We start from the raw sequence: 6,000 nt of genomic DNA, 5'->3' as shown, positions 1-6,000 counted from the left end.
TTACCCTAGGGAAGCACGCCAGGTGGGAGCATTACCCTAGGGGAGCGAGCCAGCTGAGTGACATTACCCTAAGGGAGGGAGCTAGGTGGGTGGCATTACCCTAGGGGAGCGAGCCAGCTGAGTGACATTACCCTAAGGGAGGGAGCTAGGTGGGTAGCACTACCCTAGGGGAGCGAGTCAGCTGAGTGGTATTACCCTAGGGAAGCAAGCCAGGTGGGAGCATTACCCTAGGGGAATGAACCAGGTGGGTAGCATTACCCTAGGGAGGGAGCCAGGTGGGTTACATTACCCTAGGAGAGCGAGCCAGGTGGGGGGCATTACCCTAAAGGAGGGAGCCAGGTGGGTTGCATTACCCTAGGAGAGCGAGCCAGGTGGGGGGCATTACCCTAAAGGAGGGAGCCAGGTGGGTTGCATTACCCTAGGAGAGCGAGCCAGGTGGGTAACATTACCCTAGGGGAGAGAGCCAGGTGGGTGGCATTACCCTAGGGGAGGGAGCCAGGTGGGTGGCATTACCCTAGGGGAGGGAGCCAAGTGGGTAGCATTACCCTATGGGAGCGAGCCAAGTGGGTAGCATTACCCCAGGGGAGAGAGCCAGCTGGGGGGCATTACCCTATGGGTGGGAGCCAGGTGGGTGGCATTACCCTAGGGGAGGGAGCCAGGTGGGTAGCATTACCCCAGGGGAGAGAGCCAGCTGGGTGGCATTACCCCTTGGTGGAGGGAGCCAGGTGGGTTACATTACCCTAGGGGAGGGAGCCAGGTGGGTAGCATTACCCTAGGGGAGGGAGCCAGGTGGGTAGCATTACCCTAGGGAAGGGAGCCAGGTGGGTAGCATTACCCCAGGGGAGAGAGCCAGCTGGGTGGCATTACCCCTTGGTGGAGGGAGCCAGGTGGGTTACATTACCCTAGGGGTGGGAGCCAGGTGGGTTACATTACCCTAGGGGAGCAAGCCAGGTGAAGAGCATTACCCTAGGGGAGGGAGCCAGGTGGGTAGCATTACCCTAGGGGAGGGAGCCAGGTGGGTAGCATTACCCTAGGGGAGGGAGCCAGGTGGGTAGCACTACCCTAGGGGAGGGAGCCAGGTGGGTAGCATTACCCCAGGGGAGAGAGCCAGCTGGGTGGCATTACCCCTTGGTGGAGGGAGCCAGGTGGGTTACATTACCCTAGGGGAGGGAGCCAGGTGGGTTACATTACCCTAGGGGAGCAAGCCAGGTGGGTAGCATTACCCTAGGGGAGGGAGCCAGGTGGGTAGCATTACCCTAGGGGAGGGAGCAAGGTGGGTAGCATTACCCTAGGGGAGGGAGCCAGGTGGGTAGCATTACCCTAGGGGAGGGAGCCAGGTGGGTAGCATTACCCGTAGGGGAACAATCAAGAACATCACTACTGACAATGTACTATTGTAGGGGGCCGGCTTGCCAGATATTTGCAGTTTACTGGTCTCCTTTTATCCTTACAAAACGTATATTTTGACTTCCATTGTGTATTATTTTTATGTTTGTGACTAAACACTTGAAGAACTATAATTTTAAATATATTTGTTGAATAAGAACTTATTGAAGTCACCGTCCAGGGTGTAGTGACTGGTCGCCATAGCAACAGGTAGAGTTGCCGAGTATTGACCCCGCTCTGTATTACGGTATTAGTGTCTCTAGGTTAGTAACATGGAACTATATTAAAGGAATAATAAGATTGTTTGGAGCATATGATTTATATTTTGTGTTTTTTCTAGTAATATGTGTATGATACAGCGCTGGAGAAGTGGCGGTGTGTGGCACCACAGGTGTTGGCAGGTGACGGTGTGTGGCGGCACAGGTGTTGGCAGTGTGAGGCGACACAAGGTGTTGTGACAATTCTTCAGCAAGTGTTGTGGCGACACCAACATTACCACCAACCGGTCAACAACAACATTGGCCGTCCTGCAGCAAGTTTGTGTCCCCTTAAAGTATTACTAAACTAAGTGTTCAAGAAAACTGTGACGGATTAGTCAGGAAAGTGCTGAAAATTGGCGGTGGGTGAGGAGAGGTAACCCTGAGGTCGTGCGAGTGTTGACGTGGAGCAACACGCCCCTTCCCTGCTGGTATGTTCTCTAGTACTGCTTGTAACAAGTGTAAACACTACTTGTGCTTCCTATAATACATATATGTAGGCATAATTTGCCGAAGACGAGTTTTATTCATCGACCTTGTTTAGGTCATGTTATTTAGTGTTATTTTTACAATAGCTATAATTTCTGTGTTAGGGTGGGAGGCGGGCCAGAGGCGAGTGGTCGCTGAGGACTGGAAGTGACTCAAACACGCGCCGAGTCGAACCTTCCAACGAAATAACGTTAACAAGAACACAGGTATGACTAGGCTAATGAGGTCACCAGGGCTCAGCGAATTCCCAGGCAACGTTAAGGAAGCAGTTATACATTGATTGAACAAAACGCAACTGAGGATGTCTGCCAAATACCAACCCCTGATTATTGACATCATTAAAACAAAAAGAAGTATCCATGATATATTTTTCAATCACTCGGTACTCGGTATTCAATGTGAGATGACCTAGATAGAGAGGTACCAACCCACCAGCTACCCCCCCCCCCCTTACCTCAAGCCAGGCGAGTTATAATGTGTGGTCCTGTATAGCGGGGTTGATCGACCTTCCTGTCTCGGTAATAGCAGACACTGCTCGTGTTGCCTTGTGTTACAGTTATATGTTATTTGTTCATGTTTTTTTTAAAGTAAACACCCGTATATATGGTAGGTTCTGACAGTACTTCATAAACATTAAATTTCTTAAGATATTCCAGACACTATGATAACGCGCCTGATCCTAACTGCCCAACTAACGCGCTCGTGTGTGTGTACTCACCTAGTTGCGCTTGCCGGGGTTGAGCTCTAGCTCTTTGGGCCTGCCTCTCAATTGTCAATCAATTGATTTTTTCACACCCACACACCCACACACACACACACACACACACACACACACACACACACACACACACACACACACACACACACACACACACACACACACACACACACACACACACACATAGAATCACCCCCCTCTGCATAGCAACCCTCCCTTGCCCTCACCCTACCTGCCCCCACCCTACCCTCCCTCCCCCCCACCCCATTCTGACCCTGTCACCCCTTCCCCATTCCCATCATGTCCCACCTTTTCCCCCCTGTCCCCCCTCCCCCTTCATCCCATACCCTCCCTATTGCTCCTCCCCCCTCACCCCGTATCCTCCATGTCCCCCCTATCTCCATAACCCACACCCTACCTGTCCCCCCTTCTCTTAAACCCCCACCCCAAAATCCTCTGAGGCCCTGCAAACTACCTCACAGATCTTCTCACCCAGGGAACAGCTTCCCACACCAGCAGAATGCTCGCCAAGAAAGGAACAAGAAAGCGAACAGAAGAAAGTGAGCTTCAAAGCGATGTAAACTAACATAGATGGGATTACAAATAAAGCAAGTGAACTCGGAGAATGGGCACTAGAAGAGAATCCAGACATAATAGCACTCACAGAAACAAAGCTAACGAAAATCATAACAAACGCAGTGTTTCCGCAGGGCTACTATGTACTAAGGAAAGAGAGAGGGGAGAGGAGGAGGTGGTGTAGCTTTGCTACTAAGAGAAGGTTGGAGTTTCGAAGAGATGGAAATTCAGAACTGTGAAGATTTCAGTAACTACATATCAGGCATCATAGCAATGGAGGACAGAAAATTATAGTAGTAATCATATATAACCCCCCACCGAATGACAGAAGACCCAGACAGGAATATGATAGAAACAACTTGGCCACCATCAATATAATAGAGAGAGCAGCTTCTGTGGCTAGCAGGAACGGATCCAGACTACTAGTCATGGGAGACTTCAACCATGGGAAGATGGACTGGGGGAACAGAGACACACATGGAGGCCCAGACACATGGAGAGCTAAGCTGCTGGATGTGGCAACAAGAAACTTTCTAAGTCAAGACGTCAAGGGACCAACAAGAATGAGAGGAGGGGATGAACCAGCCTTGCTTGATCTGATATTTACCCTAAATGAGTCGAATATAAGGGAAGTTAAGTTGGAAGCCCCCTTGGGAATGAGTGATCATAGTGTATTGAGCTTTGAGTACCTGGTTGAGCTCGGAATTATCACCCCCAAAAAGAACTGGGAAACAAAGGGCTGGCGTACCGAAAGGGAAACTATGAGGAGATGAATAAATTCCTATGGGATATACAATGAGACACAGAACTCGGAACCAAGTTCGTACAAGACATGATGGACTATGTCACCCAAAAATGTCAGGAGGCTGTAAGCAGGTTTGTCTCAGCCCGACAGGAAAAAACAGAAGCAAAAGAAGAATCCGTGGTTTAAAAGGGAATGTATGAGAGCAGAGGAGCTGAACAAAAGGGCATGGAGGAACTTCCTTAATAACAGAACACCAGAAAGTAGAGAGAGATACCAGAGAACCAGGAACGAGTATGTCAGTGTGAGAAGAGCAGCTGAGGAAATGTATAAAAATGATATAGCTAATAAAGCCAAGACCGAACCCAAGCTACTACACAGTCACATCAGGAGGAAGACAACAGTGAAGGAACAGGTGATGAAACTTAGGGTGGGCAAGGACAGGTACACATAGAATGACAAAGAGGTGTGTGAAGAACTCAACAAAAGGTTCCAGGAGGTCTTTACAATAGAACAGGGAGATGTCACGGCACTAGGAGAGATGGCAGCAAACTAGGTGACCTTGGATAGGTTCGAAATTACAAGAGATGAGGTCAAGAAGCACCTATTGGAGCTGGATGTGAGAAAAGCTGTTGGGCCGGACGGAATCTCACCATGGGTATTGAAAGAGTGTGCAGGAGCACTTTGCTTGCCACTCTCCATAGTGTATAGTAGGTCACTGGAAACGGGAGCTCCACCAGAAATATGGAAGACTGCTAATGTAGTACCAATATACAAAAAGGATGACAGACAAGAGGCACTGAACTACAGGCCAGTGTCCTTAACTTGTATACCATGCAAGGTGATGGAGAAGATTGTGAGAAAAAACCTGTTAACACATCTGGAGAGAAGAGACTTCGTGACAACCCTTCAACATGGGTTCAGGGAGGGTAAATCTTGCCTTACAGGCTTGATAGAATTCTACGATCAGGTGACAAAGATTAAGCAAGAAAGAGAAGGACGGGCAGACTGTATTTTTTTTAACTTTCGGAAAGCCTTTGACACAGTCCCCCATAAAAGGTTGATGCATAAGCTGGAGAAACAGGCAGGAGTAACTGGTAGGGCTCTCCAGTGGATAAGGGAGTACCTAAGCAATAGGAAGCAGAGAGTTATAGTGAGGGGTGAGACCTCAGAATGGCCTGAAGTCACCAGTGGAGTCCCATAGGGCTCTATACTTGGACTTATCCTGTTTCTGATATACGTGAATGATCTCCCAGAGGGTATAGACTCATTCCTCTCAATTTTTGCTGACGACGCCAAAATTATGAGAAGGATTAAGACAGAGGAGGACAGCTTGAGGCTTCAAGAAGACCTGGACAAGCTGCAGGAATGGTGGAACAAATGGCTGTTAGAGTTTAACCCAAGCTAATGTAATGTAATGAAGATAGGGGTAAGAAGCAGGAGACCAGATACAAGGTATCATTTGGGAGATGAAATACTTCAAGAGTCAGAGAGAGAGAAATACCTATGGGTTGATATCACACCAGACCTGTCCCCTGAAGCTCATATCAAGAGGATAACATCAGCAGCATATGCCAGGTTGGCTAACATAAGAACGGCCTTTAGAAACTTGTGTAAGGAATCTTTCATAACATTATATACCACATATGTTAGACCAATCCTGGAGTATGCGGCTCCAGCATGGAGTCCATATCTAGTCAAGGATAAGACTAAACTGGAAAAGGTTCAATGGTTTGCCACCAGACTAGTACCCAAGCTGAGAGGTACGAGCTACGAGGAGAGACTACGGGAATTAAACCTCACTTCATTGGAAGACAGAAGAGTTAGGGGGA

General features: G+C 48.7%; 1 protein-coding gene across 1 annotated transcript in view; it reads left to right on the top strand.

The window, feature by feature from the left end:
* The first annotated feature begins 1,815 nt into the window (after positions 1–1,815).
* Positions 1,816–6,000, top strand: part of LOC123751063 (pyrethroid hydrolase Ces2a) — a 343,394-nt gene continuing 339,209 nt past the window's right edge. The window contains exon 1 of the mRNA XM_069333166.1: positions 1,816–2,074. The gene's annotated coding sequence lies outside the window, so the exon portion shown is untranslated. The remainder of the gene's footprint in view (positions 2,075–6,000) is intronic.

The sequence above is a fragment of the Procambarus clarkii genome, chromosome 4 (genome assembly GCF_040958095.1).
Source record: "Procambarus clarkii isolate CNS0578487 chromosome 4, FALCON_Pclarkii_2.0, whole genome shotgun sequence".
Classification (NCBI taxonomy): domain Eukaryota; kingdom Metazoa; phylum Arthropoda; class Malacostraca; order Decapoda; family Cambaridae; genus Procambarus; species Procambarus clarkii.
This window is presented reverse-complemented; position numbering and strand designations above follow the sequence as displayed.